The sequence below is a fragment of the Eschrichtius robustus genome, chromosome 2 (assembly GCF_028021215.1).
Source record: "Eschrichtius robustus isolate mEscRob2 chromosome 2, mEscRob2.pri, whole genome shotgun sequence".
Taxonomy (NCBI): Eukaryota; Metazoa; Chordata; class Mammalia; order Artiodactyla; family Eschrichtiidae; genus Eschrichtius; species Eschrichtius robustus.
In genome coordinates this window covers 20,719,997-20,745,589 of record NC_090825.1, presented here as the reverse complement: position 1 = coordinate 20,745,589, position 25,593 = coordinate 20,719,997, and the positions used below count along the sequence as shown (strand labels likewise).

Here is a 25,593-nt window from a genome sequence, read left to right as displayed (position 1 = left end):
CAGAGAAGTTATTGTATTATTTCCTTCATAACCTATATTAATGATACATACATTATTTTATGTTTCAAATTTATATTTGAAAAGTTAATAGAGAAAAGATTTGAACATCCTGCTATGAGTAGCTGTCATTTATAGTGCTTGAGATGTACCCATTTTTTAGTAAAATAACGTTCAAAAAGATGATCCAAGAGATCAGTGTGTCTTCTAAACTATTAGACAATCTAAAAATCTTATATGATATCATCAAATCAAAACATAAAAAAAAATTCAAATAACAGCCATAAACAACAAAGTGAAGAAAATACAGCAAATATGTTTTATCAAGGGCAATCATACCTGCTTTAGAGAGCTATTTTTCACGCACAAAAAATTAATAAAACAAATACCTAATACACTTATGTATTCATTAAAACTCAAGTTCCAAAATCACTTATTCCTAGTGGCTGGAGGTAATTGGATTCTATTTCTTTTAAATATTAAGTGTAAACAGTGCTTACCAAGAATTTAGGTATATACAAGAATTTTGGAGAACTTTAATATCCACTAGTTCACTAGGGTCACTGTTTAGACATGAATAACTGAAAGACCCACCCAGCAATGACTCATTATATGAAAAAAGCCCAAACAAAGCACAAGCTTGGTTCAAGGAAGGGTGTCAAAGGGGCAGGTGTCAAATGAATGATTCTAAGATGCTCAGTACCTAGTATTCAGATTGTCTTTTCCCTTAGTACACAGTCATTATCAGACCTATGCCTGTGTCTCTTGCTGGTAGAAAGATCTACGATAAAAAGTGAACAAAAGGTAAATTTAGCTTTTTGAATAAAATATTTTGGGGGCAGTGCTATCAAAGATAAAAAAAATATCTGTATTATCAGCCGAAGCTGCAGCAGTGTCTGAAAACTGGATCCTCTACAATGAGCTGGAATTTTGGAGGGAATATAGAGGAATGGTGCCATTCTATAGCAAACATGACTTACACACACTATTGCACTGAGAGCAGCAATGGGTAGTGTGATGAGTCTGAAAAGGAGCAATATATTGAAGGTCAAACCATACCCAAATGGTGATTGATCTTTCTTCAAACTTGATACCTTGTTTGTGGCTCTAATAGCTACTCAGTGTTTGGTAAAAGCTAACTATTTCTACATTCAAAATAATCTAAATGCATAATATTTTTATATACATATTATTATACTATAGGTATATTTTAGCCATCTATAATGGAAACTACAAGAAAATTACTTTTGACTTTACATTTTTACCTTTATTCTTTTTTTAAAAAAACAGGCTATGCCAGTCAAATGTCAAATAAAAGTGATCTTAAAGTAATTTTGTAGTTTATGAATTTTAGAGTAAATATGTATGTGAGGTATAACTGAATAGTACTTTCACAAATTATATCACTTTCAAGAGCATTTCAGGTATGTATGTGTTTACTCTTATAGCTTCATTTTATAATGATTCTATATTCATTATGAATCATTTAGTAATGATATAACAGCTTTTTGACCAAGACGTTATATATATAATTAATAGAGATATGAAAAAATGTCTCTGCATACTTGGATTATGTCATTTTTATTGTTGTTTTAATCTTTTATGTATAAAATTCTCTCAGTTAATATTCCTTTAAATTAGAGTTTTGAAAGTTTTTTCATCTCAGAACCTTTTTATATTCTTAAAGAGAAAAAAATGATCCCAAAGATGTGATTTTTAATGTGAGATATATATATATATGATTTGTATTGTATTAATAAATAAACGTGAGAAACTTTTTAAATTTATGATTTAAAAACTGATCTATGAATCAGTTTTAGAATACCAAAAATAAACCCATTACATACTAATGAAACTGCACTCCTTCTCGTGTGGGACTCAAACCCAGCCAAAACTCAGATTGTGACTCGGACCCACAGGCTGGAACTTAACCCACCCGCACCTCAGATTGGGACTTGAACCCATGATCCCTGACTAGAAGGGGACTTGAACCCACTGTCTTTTGATTAAAACCGCTCACCTCATGTCAGGATTTACTGAAGCTCGGGTTCTTTTGTCTGGTTACCGAAAGAACTCAGTGAGAGGGAAAGCAGCAGGCAAAGGGTGAGTTTATTAGCATAGGATGCTTGTGAGAGATACAAGCGGGCTGGCAAGGGAGCGCAGCAGCCTGGAGAACAAAGAGGGCTACATTTTTATAATCAAAGAAAAAGCGGGGAGGGGAGAAGACCACCTTCTTCCTCATTCTTGGGCAGACGTCAAGACTTACATCATTAGTCTCTCCTTTGGCCCTATATGGTTTAATGGGGACTGTCATGGTGCTATTTAAATCATACGTATATTAGCAAAAGGGTGGTAATGTATACCAAAATATTGTAATTTATCTCAGATTTTGGTATAATGTCCCCTTTCACCTAGTTTCTTTCCCCTTTCACCTGTATTTTTATCTTGTCTACATCAGAAATGCTACTTTTCCAGGACTAATAACTCTTTGAATTCATGTAACAAGATTCAGACCCCATATGTATTGTCTTGTGTTTTAATTATCAGGACTTGTGACTTGAGTGTATATGGAGCTTGGATGCACCTGGTCTTCTTCAAGGTAGTGTAGATTGTTGTTACATTACTAGATTCTTTTCTCGAGTGGTCATTAGCTTACAACAGTCTCCCAAACTCCCTTAAAATTCCCTTCTGTCCTTAATCCCCTAGTGGGATTTCTAAACTGACTATTTAATTTATCCTACTCTATCCCTATCACTAACACAATCAACACATTAAAAAAATGATGTTCTCTAAAACAACAATAAATTACTCAGAGAAATGATATTGTTTTATGTTTTTGCACCTATCTTTAATAGAAGATAACTTGACTCCTATATCTGTTTCTGCATTCAATTTGTTACAAAATGTTTTTGTCAAAGGATATAAAGGAAATCCAAAAAAGGATGAAATCCAGGAAAGGATTAGCAATTAATTAGCTTCTGAGATCATTGTGGATATTCATCCTGATCCAAGCTAAAACTGTGTAAGTTAAATATGAAACCATACCAATGAACTTGTCATACTCTACTGAAATCAATGTCTATGTTGCACTGTAAATGGACCTATTACACAAGTATAATTTTGTCCTTTGTTACTTTGGAAAATATTGCTTCAATAGTTATACAGATCTTCTGAAAGTTGATATCACATTTATTAATATTACCATTTATTTCATGGAAAATTCTTTCAGTGTTGAGGAGCCATCAGTTGACAATTTCTAAAATTCTAATTTTTGCCCCAGAGCATTCATTTTGCTAATAGCAATGATCAGAAAAAGTTGTTTTCCTTAAAGTGAGTGGCTCACTTTGCCTTCTCTGTAAAGTGTTTGCAAAACACCCAGGTCTGAATTACCATGATTTCTTTACAAGATTGTTTTTCAGTAAAAATGGTTTCCCTTGGGGGAAAAAAGTATTTAGTTTAGCTCACAACTCAAATAATCACACATGTAGTTTTTGCTGGAGACAAGAAGCAGATGCCCTTAAAGAGGACTTTCAGAGTTTCTTTGGTGGGGATAATGGCGGACTCCAGGAGAGATCACACCAAGGATTACTTCCCAGACTTCTGCTGCCAGTGTCCTTGTGCCTGCAGTGAGCCACAGCCACTCCTTCCCTCTGCAGGAGACCCTCCGACACTAGCACCCATGTGGTTGACAGGGTCTTGGTGCTCCAGCCGGGGGTCAAGCCTCAGCCTCTTAGATGGGAGAGCTGAATTCAGGACATTGGCCCACCAGAGACCTCCCGGCCCCATGTAACATCAAATGGTGAAAGCTCTCCTAGATATCTCCATCTCACTGCTAGGATCCAGCTCCACTCAAAGGCTAGCAAGCTACAACTAGCAAGAGAGGAACACAACCCCACACATTAGCAGAGAGGCTGCCTAGAAGCATAATAAGTTCACAGACACTACAAAACACACCACCAGACACAGTCCTGCCCACCAGAAAGACAAGATCCAGCCTCATCCACAAGAACACAGACACCAGTCCCCTCCAACAGGAAGCCTACACAAGCCACTGAACCAACCTTACCCACTGGGGGCAGACACCAAAAACAACAGGAAATACGAACCTGCAGCCTGAGAAAAGGAGATGCAAAATGCAGTAAGTTAAGCAAAATTAGAAGACAAAGAAATACACAGCAGATGAAGGAGCAAGTGAAAATCCACCAGACCAAACAAATGAAGAGGAACTAGGCAGTCTACCTAAAAAAGAATTCACAGTAATGATAGTAAAAATGATCCAAAATCTTGGAAATAGAATGGAGAAAATACAAGAAACGTTTAACAAGGACCTAGAAGAACTAAAGAGCAAACAAACAATGATGAACAACACAATAAGTGAAATTAAAAATTCGCTAGAAGGAATCAATAGCAGAATAACTGAGGCAGAAGAACAAATAAGTGACCTGGAAGATAAAGTAGTGGAAATAACTACCCCAGAGCAGAATAAAGAAAAAAGAATGAAAAGAATTGAGGACACTCTCAGAGTCCTCTGGGACATTAAACGCACCAACGTTCGAATTATAGGGGTCCAGAAGAAGAAGAGAAAAAGAAAGGGTCTGAGAAAATATTTGAAGAGATTATAGTTGAAAACTTCCCTAATATGGGAAAGGAAATAGTCAGTCAAGTCCAGGAAGGGCAAAGAGTCCCATACAGGATAAATCCAAGGAGAAACACGCCAAGACACATATTAATCAAACTATCAAAAATTAAATACAAAGAAAAAATATTAAAAGCAGCAAGGGAAAAGCAGCAAATAACCTACAAGGGAATCCCCATAAGGTTAAGAGCTGATCTTTCAGCAGAGATTCTGCAAACCAGAAGGGTGTGGCAGGACATATTTAAAGTGATGAAAGGGAAAAAACTACAACAAAGATTACTCTACCTAGCAAGGATCTCATTCAGATTCGACAAAGAAATAAAAACCTTAACAAACAAGCAAAAGTTAAGAGAATTCAGTACCACAAAACCAGCTTTACAACAAATGCTAAAGGAACTTCTCTAGGCAAGAAGCACAAAAGAAGGAAAAGACCTACAAAAACAAGCCAAAAACAATTAAGAAAATGGTGATAAGAATATACATATCTATAATTACCTTAAATGTAAATGGATTAAATGCTCCAACCAAAAGACATAGACTGGCTGAATGGATACAAAAACAAGACCTGTATATGTGCTGTCTACAAGAGACCCACCTCAGACCTAGGGACACATACAGACTGATAGAAGAGAATATTCCATGGAAATAGAAATCAAAGAAAGCTGGAGTAGCAATTCTCATGTCACACAAAATAGACTTTAAAATAAACACTATTACAAGAGACAAAGAAGGACACTAGATAATGATCAAGGGATCAATCCAAGAAGAAGATATATCAATTGTAAATATTTATGCACCCAACATAGGAGCACCTCAATACATAAGGCAAATGCTAACAGCCATAAAATGGGAAATCGACAGTAACACAATCATAGTAGGGGACTTTAACGCCCCACTTTCACCAATGAACAGAACATCCAAAATGAAAATAATTAAGGAAACACAAGCTTTAAATGACACATTAAACATGGTGGACTTAATTGATATTTATAGGACATTCCATCCAAAAACAACAGAATGCACTTTCTTCTCAAGTGCTCATGGAACATTCTCCAGGATAGATCATATCTTGGGTCACAAATCAAGCCTTGGGAAATTTAAGAAAATTGAAATCATATCATGTATCTTTTACAACTACAACGCTATGAGACTAGGTATCAAGTACAGGAAAATATCTGTAAAAAATACAAACACATGGGGGCTAAACAATATGCTACTAAATAACCAAGAGATCACTGAAGAAATCAAAGAGGAAATAAAAAAATACCTAGAAACAAATGACAATGAAAACACAATGGCCCAAAACCTGTAGGATGCAGCAAAATCAGTTCTAAGAGGGAAGTTTATAGCAATACAATGCTACCTCAAGAAACAAGAAAAATCTCAAATAAACAACCTAACCTTAAACCTAAAGCAATTAGAGAAAGAAGAACAAAAAAACCCCAAAGTTAGCAGAAGGAAATAAATCATAAAGATCAGATCAGAAATAAATGAAAAAGAAATGAAGGAAACGATAGCAAAGATCAATAAAACTAAAAGCTGGTTTTTGAGAAGATAAACAAAATGGATAAACCATTAGCCAGATTCATCAAGAAAAAAAGGGAGAAGACTCAAATAAATGGAATTTAAAATGAAAAAGGAGAAGTAAAGAGTGACACTGCAGAAATACAAAGGATCATGAGAGAGTACTACAAGCAACTATATGCCAATAAAATGGACAACCTGGAAGGAATGGACAAATTCTTAGAAAAGCACAACCTTCCAAGACTGAACCAGGAAGAAATAGAAACTAAAAAGAGACCAATTACAAGCACTGAAACGGAAACTGTGATTAAAAATCTTCCTTGTTGTTTGTTACAAAATCCCAGGACCGGAAGGCTTCAGAGGCGAATACTATTAAATATTTAGAGAAGAGCTAACACCTTTCCTTCTCAAACTCTTCCAAAATATGGCGGAGGGAGGAACACTTCCAAACTCATTCTACAAGGCCAACATCATCACTCTGATACCAAAACCAGACAAAGACGTCAAGAAACAAGAAAACTACAGGCCAATATCACTGATGAACATAGATGCAAAAATCCTCAACAAAATACTAGCAAACAGAATCCAACAGCCTTTAAAGGGATCATACACCATGATCAAGTGGGCTTTATCCCAGGAATGCAAGGATTTTTCAATATATGCAAATCACTCAATGTGATACACCATATTAACATACTGAAGGATAAAAACAATATGATCATCTCAATAGATGCAGAAAAAGCTTTTGACAAAATTCAACACCCACTTATGATAAAAACCGTCCAGAAAGTAAGCATGCAGGGAACTTACCTCAACATAATAAAGGCCATATATGACAAATCCACAGCCAGCATTGTTCTCAATGGTGAAGAGGTGAAACAATTTCCACTAAGATCCAGAACAAGACAAGCTTGCCCACTCCCACCACTATTATTCAAAACAGTTTTGGAAGTTTTAGCCACAGCAATCAGAGAGGAAAAAGAAATAAAAGGAATCCAAATCAGAAAAAGAAGTAAAACTGTCACTGTTTGCAGATGACTTGATACTATACATAGAGAATCCTAAAGATGCTACCAGAAAACTACTAGGACTAATCAATGAATTTGGTAAAGTAGCAGGATACAAAATTAATGCACAGAAATCTCTTGCATTCCTATACACTAATGACGAAAAATCTGAAGGAGAAATTAAGGAAACACTCCCATTTACCACTGCAACAAAAAGAATAAAATACCTAGGAATAAACCTACCTAAGGAGACAAAAGACCTGTATGCAGAAAACTATAAGACACTGATGAAAGCAATTAAAGATGATACAAACAGATGGAGAGATATACCACATTCTTGGATTGGAAGAATCAATATTGTGAAAATGACTATACTACCCAAAGCAATCTACAGATTCAATGCAATCTCTATCAAACTACCAATGGCATTTTTCACAGAACTCGAACAAAAAATTTCACAATTTGTATGGAAACACAAAAGACCCTGACTAGCCAAAGCAATCTTAAGAAAGAAAAACAGAGCTGGCGGAATCAGGCTCCCTGACTTTAGACTATACTACAAAGCTACAGTAATCAAGACAGCATGGTACTGGCACAAAAACTGAAATATAGATCAATGGAACAGGTTAGAAAGCCCAAAGATAAACCCACGCACATATGATCACTTATCTTTGATAAAGGAGGCAAGAACATACAATGGAAAAAAGACAGCCTCTTCAATGAGTGGTGCTTGGAAAACTGGACAGCTACATGTAAAAGAATGAAATTAGAACACTCCCTAGCACCATACACAAAAATGAAATCAAAATGGATTAAAGACCCATATGTAAGGCCAGACACTATCAAACTCTTAGAGGAAAACATAGGCAGAACACTCTATGACATAAATCACAGCAAGATCCTTTTTGACCCACCTCCTAGAGAAATGGAAATAAAAACAAAAATAAACAAATGGGACCTAATGAAACTCAAAAGGTTTTGCACAGCAAAGGGAACCATAAACAAGACAAAAAGACAACCCTCAGAATGGGAGAAAATATTTACAAATGAAGCAACTGACAAAGGATTAATCTCCAAAATATACAAGCAGCTCATGCAGCTCTATATCAAAAAAACAAACAACCCAATCCAAAAATGGACAGAAGGCCTAAATAGACATTTCTCCAAAGAAGTTTTGCAGATTGCCAACAAACACATGAAAGGGTGTTCAACATCACTAATCATTAGAGAAATGTAAATCAAAACTACAATGAGGTATCACCACACACCAGTCAGGATGGCCATCATCAAAAAATCTACAAACATTAAATGCTGGAGAGGGTGTGGAGAAAAGGGAACCCTCTTGCACTGTTGGTAGGAATGTAAATTGATACAGCCACTATGGAGAACAGTATGGACTTTCCTTAAAAAACTAAAAATAGAACTACCATATGACCCAGCAATCCCACTACTGGGCATATACCCTGAGAAAACCATAATTCGAAAACAGTCATGTACCACATTGTTCGTTGCAGCTCTATTTACGATAGCCAGGGCGTGGAATCAACCTAAGTGTCCATCGACAGATGAATGGATAAAGAAGATGTGACACTTATACACAATGGAATATTACTTAGCCATAAAAAGAAATGAAATTGAGTTATTTGTAGTGATGTGGATGGACCTAGAGACTGTCATAGGGAGTGAAGTAAGTCAGAAAGAGAAAAACAAACACTGTATGCTAACATGTATATATGGAATCTCAAAAAAAAAAAAAAAGGTTCTGAAGAACCTAGGAGCAGGATAGGAATAAAGACGCAGACGTAGAGAATGGACTTGAGGACGCGGGGAGGGGGAAGTGTAAGCTGGGACAAACTGAGAGAGTGACATGGACATATATACACTACCAAATGTAAAATAGATAGCTACTGGGAAGCAGCTGCATAGCACAGGGAGATCAGCTCCGTGCTTTTTGTCCACCTACAGGGGTGGGGTAGGATTGTGGGAGGGAGACGCAAGATGGAGGAGATATGGGGATATATGTATACATATAGCTGACTCACTTTGTTATACAGCAGAAACTAACACACCATTGTAAAGCAATTATACTCCAATAAAGATGTTAAACAAAAAAGAGGACTTTCATTCATTGTAGCATTATTCATGATAGACAAGATATGAAAACAAGCCAAATGTTCATCAACAGACAAATGGGATAAAGAAAATGTGGTATGCACATACAATAGAATATCATTCTGCCTTAAAAACGAAAAAAAAAAAAAAATCCTGGCTCTACCTGTAAAGCATTATGCTAAATGAATTAAGTCAGTCAGAGAAGGACAAATACTGCACTATTCCACTTACATGAGTTATCTAAAATAGTCAAACTTGTAGGAGCAGAAAATAAATGATGGTTGCCAAGGCATGGGGAAGGGAAAATAAGAATTATTGTCCAGGGGGTATAAAGTTACAGTTATACAAGATGGATAAGTTCTAGACATCTGGGGTACAGCATAGTGCCTGCAATTAACAAATGGTGGAGTAGCTTGATCAAACACTTAAAAATTTGTTAAGAGGGTAGATTTCATATTAAGTATTCTTAACATACACACAGAACATGAGGAAACTTTTGGAGGTGATGTGCATGTTTATTTCCTTAATCTTTGTGATACACACATACATGGTGTATGAATGTAATCAAATTGATCAAATTGTAGACATTAAATTTGTGCTGTTTTTTGTACATCGTTTATACCTCAATATAGCTATATTAGAAAGCAATTTGGAAAGATGTGTACTCAGGGTCAAGATATAAGTTAAAAATTGTAAGATGCTTCAGGGACATTTTCATGTATCTTTTGTAAAGGTATAATAATATTTGACTTTTAAAGCACAAATCATGTCTATGTTTAATAGCGAGGACTCTGATTTTATCTTTCTTCAGCAACTTTATACATAGATGCTACAAATGTGAGTTGAGAAACCAAGTCGTCTAATCTCCCTTTCTAAGCCAAACATCTATTCTTAACTGCAAGAAAATATATTCTAACTAAAATTCTAAAAAATAAGCTTCAGATACCTAAAAGTTCCCTCAATTTTTAAAAAATATTGCAAAGCAAGAAAACTATGTATTGTTTGTGTTTCTGCATAAATGCAGAAAAATTGGGGGTTTCCAAATAATGATGAATTATTGGAAAATAATATTACAGAGATCATGCTAGTTATAATTGCACATAGCTAGTAAGAGTATGGTATGAACTCTGAAAAAATATATATATATATATTTCTACCTACGTATCATCTATCTATGCATTGTCTATTTCAGAATATTCTAGGAAACATAAGAATATACTGTATACAATTCCATTCACATCCATTAGTCATGAGAGCAATTACCCCATCACAGTCATGTAGCATTTATATAGCTCCACTCTACAATTATGAGAGAATATTGGTGAAAACAAAAAATAATGTTTTAGTGTTATTTTAGAAATACATTTGACCTCAGGTGTCTCTGAAAGAATTCTGCCTCAGAATTGTGAACCACTAATTTATGGAAAGGTTTCCATTCCCAGAACATTTATATTTATTTTAATTTCTAGGAAATGGTTCACTTTGCCAGCTTCCTTTTCCCTTCTATGATATGTATATGTGTGAAGTGAATATAAGTAAAGAAAAAGATAAACATGTTGAACTCTTTCATACCAAGGAAGTCTACAAGCATAACATATTTTCTAACTCAGGTACAAAATCACCGAGACTTTGGTTTTATATTTTTACTGATAATAAAATTACACTTTGAATATTTCAAGTATGATTATTTTCTTCTAAGTTTTCAATTCACTTTTCAAATTACTTTAAGTATTTATTGTTTCTTTTCTGAAATTAGAGTGTAAATTGTGTGTTCCATTCATTGTAGAAAAATTGAAAAAGAGTGTAAAGAATATTAAAATTATCTGAAGACTTGGTATACTCAAAGAATCACACTGTTTTATGAATACCCTTACCATTACAATAATATTTTATTATTTATAGAACATACAAGAATAACCTCCATTTTAAAGTACTGTTATATTCTAGGGGTGTGTGTGTGTAGGTTTGTGTGTGTATGAATGTCTGAGTATGTGGATATTCTCTTACATTTGTATTCAACAAAATGGTCTACAACTAGGTTTTCTATTATTTTCATTGATCTAATAGGTTTATTTTTTGTTCTAGTACACCATTGCTTTACCTTTTATAAAGAAATAATGTATTTAAACATAAGATAGTAAAACTAGCCTGCCTTTTTTCAAATATGTTTGACATCTACTATTTCTTTTGTGTTTGTATTGAAATTTTGGAGTAACTTTATGTAATTGAAAAACAGGCTTATGGTGATAGAGTATATTTAAATAGAAATCTTATTCAGAATCATATATAGTATTGATTTAGACAAGTATTCAATCATATTGTGTATTATATTTTGATCAGTATTGAATATTTATAATATAATTAACTTCTAGGAAACTTTTAGGAAATAACGTGTCATTTGGGTTATTTGGTGAAATGGAATATTCATTCTATTTTAGTTTCTATCTTGTTCTAAACACATATAATTTCTATCCTATTATCATTGATATATATGAGAGTTACTGACGTCTATCATTTTATGTTGTAGCAGAGTAGTGTGTCCAACTCTTATTGTATATGTTCTAATGATATGTTAGCTTCCTGTAATCTTTCCAAGTAGAAAGTCATATCCTCTGTTAATTAGAGCAACTAGCCAAAATCTATCAATCTTTTCCATTGTTCTTCCTCTTCTTGCAGGACATCATTAAATAACTGTGTTGGGCATTCCCTTCTTATTTTCAATTTTTCAGTAAACTGCTGCTAGTGATTTACCATTAAGTATGTTACTGCTTAATAGGTTGATTTAATCATCATGTTCAAGATTCTCTTTTATCTCAAATTATGGTATTTTCTTTTCTAAAATAACCCATTCCTTTATGTTTGAATATCTTTTCAGAAGTTCCCTGGTGATATGTATCATACAATTAATTTTCAGATAAAGTGAGATTAGCCATAGTGTTGTATTTCCCAAAGGACAGCATGTGAAGCCTGAACTTGACTTAGATTTAACTTCTAGTATTACAGTGGGATCCTTTATTAAACTATAATTGTTGGGCAAGTTTAGATGCAGCCAATTAAGTTTGTACCTTTTAGCATTGTCCAGACATGCACTATTAAGATACTACTAAAATCACTATACTACTGCTTCATTTTCTAATTCTCAGAGTTGATAAAATGCATGAGAAAATGTAATCCTTTGATACCCTGCTCCTAGGAATCTTCCTCTTTGTGCTGCTACCTCTTAATTTAATTAATATTTCTATAAATCTCACCATCCCCTACCTCTGCTTTGCATTCTTTTCCTTGGAAATTTCCATTTCTGAATAGGTTAATTTAAAATGATTTCAGTCACTATTCATTGTTTACTATTATTCAATAACTTTCAGGGAAGAAATAGCATCTGAGTGACTGAAAATCAACTTACGTTGCAAAAAGATGGCCACTTAAATTTTTGGTTAGTATAATTTTATTCTTTTTGGTTAGAAGACTGAATGGTGAGGTGTAAATCATGACTCTTTCCCTTGTTTCAGTTAAATTCAATGTGTTCAAAATTGCGTGCCATGAAATAAAATATGGATAGTTTAATGTTTTCCTCTAGTCATCTCTATAGTAGATTGTTTACAAAAATGACTTTAATTATCCTGCTCTCTGTAATCATGTCCTCGCAAATTGATTTTGCAATGCTTTTCATCGAGAAAAGGAGTCTCCTCCACTCTTTGAATCTAAGTTGACCTTATGATTTACTTTAGTTAGTATATTACAAAGTTTCAGGTTTCTAGTTCTAAGCCGTAGCCTTCAATATCTGAGTGCTTCAAGCCTCCCTTTTGGGTCTCTTCCACTACTATGGAACAAATGCTGGAGGAGAGCTCAGTTTTCCAGACATCCATTCTAGATCAGCAGTCAACAGAGCTGCCTACAGGTAGCCACAGGCACATGAGGGATCAGAGCTGAAACCAGAAAAACCTACTCAACCTATCATTGTAATAATGAGTCTGACTCTGTTTGATATTTGGCTGCTGACAACTTTTGGGCCTTACCTCTTCCTCTTTCCCTTCTGTCTCAAATCTCAGAAAGCTGATAAGAATATCTGTGTACTCCCTCTTGTGGTGCTCACAGAATTTAAAACCGTATAAGCCCTTTGCTGCACACAAGAGCCACACCCTGGTGCCACTCCCTAACCACTATGAAAACCCAAGCCAGTCTCCTTTCCATGCACTCTCCAGGCATTTTTAGGCCAGCTTGGAAACCTGGCCTAAAATATCTCATTATATAAAATATCTCATTATATAAGTAATAAACTTTTGTATGTCCTCTTTTTCTGTGTGTGCAATCATCTGTCTTGACATTTGGGGGTGGGAAGAGCTGGCATATCCTGTTTCTGAAGAATGCCTAAAACAGCCATAGACTTATGCGTCATATAATTAGTATTGTTTTAAGCCATTGAAGTTTACAGGTATCATTATGATTTATATTTAAGAAAGATTATATTTAGAAGCATATAGGATATTTTTGTTTTTATTTTCAGAGTTGTGGTATATTTCTGTACATGAGCATGGATTATCTTTAAGAGTGTCTTATAAGCATTTTAAAATAACAATGAGGGACACTTCATGAATGGCCATCAACCCAATGTCACTTTTAGTGAGAAATCTAAAATGAAAAACTAAGGAGCTCTATTATTTATCTCTTGTTACAATAGTTATTTATTACTTCACAGTTTTCTATGGATCAGAAGTCAGGCATTGGTTTGTCTGGGTCTTTTGCTTAGGACCTCACAAGACTTCAATAAACATGTAGGATAGGGCTGAAGTCTCATTTGAATTTTGACTAGGGATGGATCCACTTTCAAACTCACTCAAATTTTTAGCAGAATTCAGTTCTTTGCATCTTTAGAATTGAGGACTCAATCATCTTTCTGTCTGTCAGGCAATGACTTCCCTCAGTGACTAGAGGCCTCTCACAGTTACTTGCCAAGAGGGTTTCCAAAAATGGCTGCTTGCTTGTTCAAACTCAGCAAGGAAGAGAGAGAGAAACTCCATCAAGATGGGTTCTCCAATTTTATGAAATGCAATCATTTAGTAGCAAAAACATAATCATATATATCCTGACATGATTCTCATTTTCTGTTGATTAGAAGCAAGTCACATGTTCTACAGACATTCGAAAGAGATCACATAAAGGCATGAATATCAGAAAATAGAGATCATGAGGGTCATCCTGAGAGTCTGGTTGCAAAAGGACAAATTTTCTGCAAATCCATTTGTTCACTTAAGCTAATATATTATTTCTAGCACAAAGGGAATTATTGAAACTTGATTAGATAATAGCTTTTTCAAATTATGTAATGGCTAGAATTATTTATTTTATTTTTTGTTTGTTTGTTTGATTATAGTACCATGGAAACTTCGATTACAATTAAAGTTTTGGTTAATGCTTACCTGGTTTCAGTTTCAGCTTTGAAACATGACCTCTTTTAACCATAAAAAATTATTTACTAATTCTAAATGTCTGTTTCTTTGGCTGAAAAATAGTGCTAACAATGATGCCTGCTTCATAGCATACCATGAAGCTATCTTAGCTTTATTTTCAAAACAAAGCAAATTTGCAAAAAATGTTTAGTACTATTTTTACATTACTCTTTTGGCATTTAACTTTGTTTTGGCCTTCATATTATGAAGTCATATATGAAAGTGAATTTGGGGGCAGCAATTGTTAGGAATAGTGACACTGGAAACATACCTAGAAGCATGCAGATAAGATCACGGCCTGTGCTTTGTTTTTTATATATATATATATATATCAATAACCAATGTTAATGTGATACTGAATAAGTATCTTTATAAGTATCTGAATAAGTAAGCTTTATAATACAGTATACAAAGTTATTAATAGATAATACAATAAAATGATATTTAGGAAATCCAAATTTTTACATTTGTACTAGTTCTAAGTGAAATAACTAATTAGGCTTTTTTCTTGTTCCTTTGAAGAAAATACCTTTAACCTAAACTCATTTGGTAAATAAAAATATCTGGTCTGAAGACCTGTAATTAATATTATGTAATTTGTGTGTATTAAAGATCCAGTTTTTATTTATTACTCTTGATACAAGCTGTTTCTAAGTTTATTTAATGTGTTTATGCTTTCTTATGACTTTTAATTTGAATAAAATAGAACCATATGTTTTATTTTTACACTACTTTATATAACTAATAATGTACTGGAAAATGTGCCTCTAATATATTAAATCAATATTTAGAGTGAATCAAATTAGATGACTGAAACATTTAACTATAATATTGAAAAATACAGTACATAGAATTTCTAAATATTGTGAAAAGTTTGATAATTTTATGGTGAAAAGGAGAAATAAAGTCAGTCAGATATTAAGAAATAATAAGACAAAATTAGAAAGTTTTCTAAGACTAAAGAAAATGAAACATTATGACTGGAGTAAAGGCATTTTCAGGAAATAACTGAAGGGAATATAAACATAAATTACAGAACTAGAACTAGATGCTTGAGATGGAGAAATGTGAAAAATAAAAAATCTATTTGTTTTGAATTTGATAAGCACCACTTACCACACCTTCCTCTTCTTACCATTTATGCTATATGATGGTTAATTTTATGTGCCAGCTTGACTAAGCTATAGCACCCAGTGATTTAATTAAACACTAAGTGTTGCTGTGAAGGCATTTTGCAATGGGATTAACAACTACATCTACAAGTGACTTTAAGCAAAGTAGATTACCTTTGATAATGTGAGTGAGCCTCACCCAACCATATGAAAGCCTTAAGAGCAAAAACTGAGTTTTCCAGAAGACATTCTTACTCATGACTATAATGTCAGCTCCTGCCAAGTTTCCAGCCTGCCAAGCTACCTAATTTTAGACTCAGGACTCCAACATCAATCCCTGCCTGAGTTTTGAGATTGCTGGCCTGATTTATGAATTTTGTACTTACCAGCCCTAACAATCACATGAGCCAATCCTTAAAACAGAAAAAAAACTCTTAATACATACACATATAAATACATATATGTGTATATATGTGTGCATAGATCTAGACATAGATCGACAGATATAGATATAGATATAGATACATATATAGATATATCATATTGGTTCTCTGGAGCACCCTGCTTAATACTGGCATCAATTCTAAACCAACTACTCATTTTTTCCAAATAAACTCCAAACCTTTTTTATCTCCACTGACTTTTATTTTTTATTACTACTTCTTGTTTGAGGTTCCACTCCATCTTTATAATTATTTATTTTCACTTTGCTCATATGGATTGCCACCCCACTGTAATTTGGTGCTTTTTAGGAAACCTAGATTTCATAGCCCCACTTTTGGGCTAGAATCCATGGGAGAATCCTAAAGTCAAAACTTCCCAACTCTCTGATCATTCCTCAAATCAGAATATTCTAGTACTGCCCCCAAGCCAGTTTCTTTTGATCTACCCCCTATTTATTTGATATCACCCTATACGCATCCTTCATAACATTTCCCAGAATTTGTAATTGTGAGTAATTGCATATTTTTAAAGTTTAATATTTGACTCCACTAACCACGCAATAATATCCATGAGCTAAAGATTCTTTTTTTTGTGACTGTGTGCCCTGTTCCTGTAGGGTTTGGACATTAAGTTGATGAAAATATTTTTACTGAAAGAGCAACAAGAATGTGTTTCATTGATAGAGAAATGTTGTGATTTTTCCTTTCCCCTTCAGTAGAATCTTCCTTGATTAAAAACACTGCTGTACTGAAATGTTACATTTCCTGGGTGTTTGAAAAGAAGTAAGAAAGGGCAAATGTATTTAAAAAAAAAAAAAAGTGGTTTTGTTTTGCTTGCCTTAGCTGTCTCAGCAGTAGGTGTAGTTTGTTTGCATGATCCTTAATTAACATGACACCAGCCCTTGGGAGAAGGTCTTCCCCACACCAAAGAGAAGAATAGCTCAAAAATATCAGCAAGGGAAACAGGAGGTGTTTACCCAATGTTAGTTAGTGGTATGCATATGTGACTGCAACTCCATTGGGCTCTCTGAGGCTGGTTGGATCTTGGTCAGCATCCTACCTTTGTCTCTAATGTTCATTCCTTATCACCATGTGAAACCCTATTGCTTGCAGCTCCTTGGCCCAAACTAATGTCATGATTCATGTCTTTCTCTTCACAACTCCCAGTCCACAAATTCATCATCTTATCTCCAATGGGGCTGAAGGATTAGCTGATGACATTATTTTCTTTCAGAAAGAATATGTGTCATTTTTTAAATCACATGACATTTTATTTTTGATTTTCAAGAGTCTATTTTTCGATACTCAAGTTATTCGTATTTAAAGCTTTCACTTCTGCGTTCTCCGTAAGTCAACCATAATACACCTAGAGGTAACGTGGGTAGAACGGCATTTATGTGAATGTTCAAAAAGAGTAACATAAACATGAACATTTCAGGATACAGTCCTGTTACAAATGGATGAATGAATACATGATTGGATGGGTGGGTGGATGACTGAGAAGATCATAATGAAACACAAGTGTCACACAAACACAGCATATGTTCAAAATACAATTTGATACTGAATAATCAATAGGCAATGTGGAAATCAAAGTTTGTTTTTCTTATGTTAATAGTATTAAAACATTTTGACTCTCTGATGGATATTTGTTGAGAGTTTTGGGGAAATCATGTTTTTCATCCATTTCCCTACTGTTCTGCAATTTATTCAGATTTTGAAGTTTATCCATCTATTTCTGTTTACACTCCAAGAAAGATATTTCACTTGATTAAATAACTTGCTCAATGTTTTACAAAAAATAAGAGACAAATTTGGTCTGGGAGCACAGGGCCTTGACTCTGTTCTTCTTTTCTTTCCTTTGTTCCAGGCTGTCACATTTATATATTTCTGAAGTAAAATTAAGTAATCAGAAATAGTGGAAACTGTCAATACTTTGGTTTTGAATCAAAGGCATAAATAGAGATATGGTCTGACACAATTTAAAATGTTTTATTGTTTTATTTTTTGATTCATTTCATAATATCTTCCCTAATGATATTTTGAACAGACTAAAATTTATCAAAATAATTATATTCCTAACCTATTTTACTGGATTATGTGACTAAACAGATTTGCAATACCTTTATTTATTACAGTTGCAATTAAACTGCTTTCATTTATGAATGCATCAAAGTATACTTTCTTTAGTTATAAAGTACATGATTTCACAATTTACTATAACCATTTGATATTTTTATAACAGAATTGGTGAGTAATGAAACACTTTAATAATTATAGAATTTACAATGGTTAAACTGCACAATATACTTGCTACTATTTTGAAAAGACATAGGAATAATTTGCATAATTTACACTCATATGATTCACTTCTAAGTGTAATGTGATGCACAGTACTAAGCTGATTAATCTTTCCTTGGTTTACTATCCAGAATGTGGTCAGAGTTTTAGTGAATTAATTTGACCACCATTATGTGTAATGGGCTGAAGTTACATTAATCTACTAAGTGATATACCCATCAAAGCTTGTGAAGAACTAATTCATCTGACTAGGAACTAACAATATGGATTATATTTTCAACACAAGGAAAGAACACTATGCATGGTTTGTAACTTAAAATTAAACTTTAGTCTATGTAAAAAGATACATATTTATTTTTTCAAAATACTAGTTAATTTTTCATAGGGTGATGGTAGTTGAAGAAATGTGGTGGGTAGCATTTGTTAGAGGGAGTACATAATTATATTAACCCAAGTGTAACAAATGTCTAAAATGTACTATTATTAATTTTAATGCATAATAAAATATAAATTACAACTCCATGAAGAGAATTAAAACTGAAGATTATAAAAGATCATTATAGATTCAATTTGGTAACTCTTTCAGATTCATTAATAATCCTCCAAGTGAGAAATCATCAGCACTGGGAATGTACCCTTAGCCAGAAAAATCAGTTAAATTTTCTACCTTAGTTCTTAACTTTCTTTAATATAAGTACATACAAACACACACACGTACACATCCTATGCACATACACACCATACACACACAAACACCCCATATAATTTACTTAACATAAATAATATTTTTAAAGAATATATAAATTAAATATAAAATTATTTCTGATACTCTAGAATCAGTATGCATTTTTTTAATTCAATGGTTATTTAAATAATTTTTAGAACTTTTAAATCTATGACATGTGTTATGGACTGAATGTTGTATCTGCTCAAAAATTTTCTGTTGAAATTCTAATCTCTAATGTGATGATGTTAGGAGGTGGAGCCTTTGGGAAATGATTGTCTTTAGGGTAGAATCCTCATGAATGGGATTAATGACTTTATGTCCTTTCTGCCATATGAGGACACAGCAAGAAAACAGTTGTCTACGAACCAGGAAGGGGGCCCTCACCAGACATCAAGTCAGCAGGTGCCTTATTCTTGCCCTTCTCAACCTCCAGAACTATATGAAATAAATGTTCTTTAAGTCACACAGTCTATGGCAGTTTATTATAGAAACCTGAATGGACTAAAATAGCATATATTTGAAAAATATGATCAGTGAGAAATGTATGGTTTAAGTTTGAATGAGTTTGATTATTATGAAAAGATATTTGTTATAATGCCACTTGAATGCAGAGTATACAGATTTGATACAATTGTTTAGAGTCAAATATTAAGGCATCAAACATTGAGGCATGTCCCTCAATTTATGCCAAAACAAATTCAGTTTTAAAACACTAATATTGAAATAATTTGAAGACATATTAAAACATAAAATCCAAGGAAAGAATGAAGCTTGACAGATTTACTGCAGAGAAATTGAAAGATTCTATGTCACAAAGACCATGAATAAACCTAAAAGCAAATAATAAAATCAGGAAGATACTTGATTGTTTATATTTTTGCATAATCTTTATTAAATTATAAAAAAGTAAATATGAATTTGGAATTGAATAACAGTCTCCATACACTTCAAATATGATAATTTGCCAGCTTCCTCTTACTTTCCCACCAAGAAAATCCACTTTCAGGGCCTGAGATTTATTTTTCTGCCTCCTTCTCTCTCTTTTTCTCTCTCCTTCACTCTTCACAGACATATATATATATATATTTTACAAATATATAATTATATGTATAAAGTACTACCCTTCCAACTTGTTTCTTTGTGCCACTGGGAAAAAATATCTTAGACATTTATTTGTGTCCACAGATATGGATAAAAACTGCTATTTATGGCTGCATAATTCTCCATATATCCTAACATATGTGGAACAAATTATTATGTATGGCTGTATAGTCATCTGTTCACTGTAATTTAGTCAAATTTTGCCCTGTTGATGGACATCCACATTTTTTCTAGGTTGAATGTAATTTTATGACTTCTGAGCTCTGTGAGGCCCATCCTAGAATTGTCCGGTTTCCTGAAAGGAGAGCTCCTTTTGTAAAGGGTCTGTGGCTCATTTGCATACTGAAGCTTTGGCCCGGGGTTCTGTGACACTGTTGGCTTTGTCCTGCTTCTGCCACATCTCTGCCTCAGATCCCCAGACCATGCGACAGCTCTGCCTCCCGAAGCAGAGTTATTATCTTCCTCAACTTCAGCCCATCGTTCCCTAATTCATTTCTTGTTTTTGTGCTACACAACTTCTGCGACTTTTGCTATGTTCTTTGTATTGTAGAATACATGTATTGTGCTGACCATTAACGTGCTCTACTTTCCCTGACTCTTTGAAATTCTGATCCCTCATTACCAGTAAAATAAACTACAGTAAGGACTGAACCCAAAGACTGCAGGATTATTTTTTCCATCATGAAACTGTCTACTACCATCACCAACCCCCCCTGCTGTATACATAAAAAGACAGAGTTATGCGATGCACACACACAAGACCTACATGCACAGAATATCTGTAACAAGCTAAGGAGAAATGATCTAGTAGGAATGGGGCAGAGGGAGGATAGGAAACCTATAATAAAGGTATATATGCAGAAGTACACTGTAGTAACTCAGAATATATAGTACAAAGTAATTAGCAAGCAGCAACGTTCTCCAAAGTTACTTTATTCACAGATTTGAAAGACTGGAAAAATTAATCAATTGTCGATATCGGAAGTAATTACATGGGTGGGCCCTCCCACATCTATTGTGCTGGGGAAGATGTAGCAGCCTCTTCTCCGAGTCACCCCTTTGCCTCCCAACTTCTCTGGGGCCCTCGGCCGCCCGACCAGGGGCCCCAGGGCCGCGGGCTCAGCCGAGGACCACGGGCTCTGTGTCAAACCAGCAGTTTGCGGGTTTGCGCAGTTTGCGCCGCACCCGAGGCGGCGCCGGAGGAGCCGCAGCTGCCGCACGGTGCCCGCGCCTCTAAGTGGCTCACTGTGCGCGTGGGGTTCGGCTTCCCGTCCATGACCTCCCGTGCTGGGGTCGTGCTCAACACCCCGCCCCCCGGCCCGTGGATGTGTTTGTGCACCAGAGTAAGCTGCACACGGAGGGCTTCCGGAGCCTAAAGGAGGGTGAGGCCGTGGAGTTCACCTTTAACAGGTCTGGCAAGGGCCTGGAATCTCTCCGAATCACCGGCCCTGGTGGGGTGTTCCGTATTGGGAGCGAGAGGCGGCCCAAAGGGAAGAGCATACAGAAAAGCAGATCAAAAGGAGACAGGTGCTACAACTGTGGAGGTCTAACCATCATGCCAAGGGATGCAGACAGCCACCCCATCCCAGAAAGTGCCACTTCTGCTAGAGCATCCACCATTTGGTGGCCTCGTGGCCACTGAAGGTCCAGCAGGCTCCCAGCTCACAGGGAAAGCCAGCCTACTTTCGGGAGGAGGAAGAAGAGATCCATAGCCCTGCCATGCTCCCAGAGGCACAGAGTTGAGCCACAGTGGATGGGGGCTATCCTTTTGTGATCAGGAAGTTTTGAGGAGCAGGCATCAATCGGCAGAGTAGAGACATGGGGACAGCGTGGGTAGGGGACAGCTGGCACTGTCATATATCTCAGGCCGGGGTCCACAACATCCCCCACTTCCCTCCTGGTGGGGAGAGGGGTGAGGCAAAGGAACTCCAGTCATGCTCTATCCAAATGCACATGAGGGCTCTGGGGGGGTAACCCTACCTACATGCTTTATCTGAGTCTCCACCCGCAGAATCTTCAGCTTTTGAAAGTGGCCTGGATAGAGAAGATGTTTTACTCTTAAATAAGGATTTGGAAGAATATTTCCCAGCCAGAGTGAAAAGATTAAGCATGAGACCAGATTGATGGGCCCAACCCACAAGCCATTACATTCTGTGGGAGGGAATATCTCAGGCGTAAGGCAGGGTTTTCCACATCTTGTCTCCTCATAACCCCCTCTTGGGATAAAGTGCTGAGAACTGTCCCGAACAGTGGGTTGTAATGATAGGCAAAAGGGGTGGTTATGGGAACAACTGTAGACCTGCTGCGTCTAAGCTCATTCCCACCCCATTCTGGGCCAATACAATTTTATTTATTTGCTCCCTTGGATGACTGTACCTTGGGTCCCACTTTCTCCAGGATGCCAACTGCACTAGCTGTGTGCGAATGACATATCTTGTGCACTTTAACTTTTTTTCTGTAATATAAGTGTTCTGGCTTTGTATTTTTGTGTATTTTAATCTAAGGCCCTCATTCCTGCACTGTGTTCTCAGGTACGTGAGCAATCTCAGGGGTAAGTCGGCAGCAGCTCCGGGTCTGCACAGCAGGAATACTTTTTGTTTCTATATCACCAGAGAGAACAACTATTTGGAGCATATAGCCTATTGAACTACCTCATTTTTGCCAGTTAGAGCTGGCTTTTCTGCCACAGTGTTCTCTTGAAACCCCACCATCTTCAATGTTTCATGGGAGACTAGATTCTAACTGGGTTGCCCCATGACTTGGTCTCCTTCTACTGAAAGATTGGAAATTGGTCTAATCAGGAAAAGGTGGTGCAGAGAGGTTAGGAGAGGCTGGGCCAGGTAAAAGGTGCAGAGAGGGGCAGCCTAGATTAGGCAAAGGTCATCTGTACATGTGATAAAGGATTCCTTTTCCAGACCTCTAATCCCAGGGCACAGGACTTGCTTTACATACCAGATGCATCCTTCACTGGATTGGGCTAGGCCTACCATGCACAACAGGGTGTATGTGTGTGTTTTTGTAAAAAATGTGACTTGGTAAGGATAGGTTTTAAGAATGATGCCTCTGTACCCATCTTGAGCTGCCCAGGGATGGATATATGAAGCAAGGACAAGATCCTTAACTTTTAACAATTCTGGGCTTTTCCTCCTTGGCTTGCAGAGAGACCATCAGCCATGGCTTCTTTGTGGTTCCCAGAGCCAGTGTCCTGCCCTGCTGCAGCAGTGATTAGTGTCACGGATTAGCTAAAGGAGAAAAGGGGGTTTCGTCTACATGCTGTGAGCTCACTGCAAACCTACCTCAATGTGTTGTAACGGGGCAAATGCAATAGAACACATTGGGTGATGTGTGTCTGATCCTGGGTTCTTGTCTCCCCCAATTGCTGCCCCCCTCTAGTTATTGTATTTGTCTGGGCTTTGTAGGACTTCACAAGTAGCTGATTTGGTGATTGCTAGGTGGCTTAGTTTGTGTAAATATAATGTGTTGGTCTTCTCCATGTTCTTTTGGGGTTTTATTGTTTACAAACTTCTTTTTATATTGAGAAAAATAGCCAAAGTATCTTTGACTAAAGGTTCTGTACCAGGCAGAAAGATCTGAAACATAAGCTTGGGGGCCCCTCACCTTGAAGTGAGGGGTCTTAAATCACACTTTTGTGTTTCCCTTCCCCGATTTCCTATTTCAAACAAGATCTTATGTCCTAAAAACTAGATTCCTACCCCTTTGTCTTTCCCCCTTCATGCTCCCCCAAAATAGTCCATACACCTGTATTTAATTTGTGGGGTGTCTGTGATTAAATGATTTGTGCAAAGATCCTGAAGAAGCTAAGAACTCTCCATCCCTTGTTCCCAGTCTCCTGAGTCATGACCATTCCTTGATGTGATTCATGCCAAACAGACTGCTGCCTTTGGATGAATTAAAACCTAGTTTAATCTCTAATCCTAGGTTGGAAAGAAGCAATGAGGGGGCCTTCCATGTAGAAAGTGGGGTTGAGAGACCACAGAAGGAAAGATGAATGTATATCCAAGTCACTCAGGAACTTTTATGAAGGTGCAAGAAACGTCAAAGTGGCCATGAGATTGTTTAATAGGAGACGGATGAATGTAACTCCATGTTTACTGCTAGAAACCAAAGCTTTCTGTGAAATCTTGAATTTACGTGGAGGAAGGGAGAGTAGAAAAACATGCACCTGTCTGCTCTTTCCCTCGTCGCTTCCCTTCATTCCTTAACTGCAGGTGAATGAGCCTCTTTGGGCTTTGGCGACCCCATCTAGGCAGTGTTTATTTGACGGTTAATTTTGCTGTGCCATGTACTTCCTTTCCCATTTACTATCATTTTATAACACACACGCTGACCCTTTTCCCTTCTCCTTCTTTTCCTTGGTAAAATACAATGAATAAAGACTTACTGGTACTGAAAAAAAAAGAAGCAATTACATGACATTATATGAATATGCAAGTCACCAGAGGAATGATGTTTGTCATGGCTTGATTGATGTAAAATTATAGAATAAAAAACATTTTATTCTTTTTACTCTCAGATGAAAAGCTTAGCTTACCTTCAAAGCTTAAAGGGCATAAATCTTTTGATATGATTGGAAACAAAAGCACTAATGAAAATATTAGCTCCTTTACTGTTTATAGCTGTTATAGCAACATTGCCTGTTCAGTTCTCACTACTACTTCTCCTCAGATACTTTGCACATATCTCAGAAGCAACCAAGATGAGGAAAGAAAGTATGGAATTTTAATAAAAGCTATACTTCTAAGTTCCTAGGAATAAACTTTTAATTTTAGTTCTCCTAAAGAAATTTCTACGTTTTTGCAAAGATTCATATATGCTACAGTGAATCTATCCTAAAGTAGAGACTACATAGAGTATTTGACTACCACAGATACAGCTGAAGATAACTAGAAAAAGGTAGTATTTTTTTCTGCCTACTTTCTTACCAATTCTCTTACTATTAAGCATCATCACAGCTTTTCTTAATCATGTCTCCCAAGAAACTATTAAACAAACACAAGAGCTCACTCTTATTTCACCTGTCTTGATTCTTGATTGCAAGGTAGCTTCCCAAATGAATGCCTGAGTACTGAGGGCCCAGTGTGTGTCACCAGCCTCACTGAATGAATTTAAGAGAGAATCCAAAGGAAGAAATGCCAGGAAAAGCTCTAGCTGCTCTACTGGACAAG

At 35.8% G+C, this 25,593-nt stretch overlaps 1 pseudogene; it reads left to right on the top strand.

Annotated features, from left to right (window-relative positions):
- Positions 1-3,550: 3,550 nt before the first annotated feature.
- Positions 3,551-22,150, top strand: LOC137758799 (protein lin-28 homolog A pseudogene; annotated as a pseudogene).
- The last annotated feature ends 3,443 nt before the right edge of the window (positions 22,151-25,593 follow it).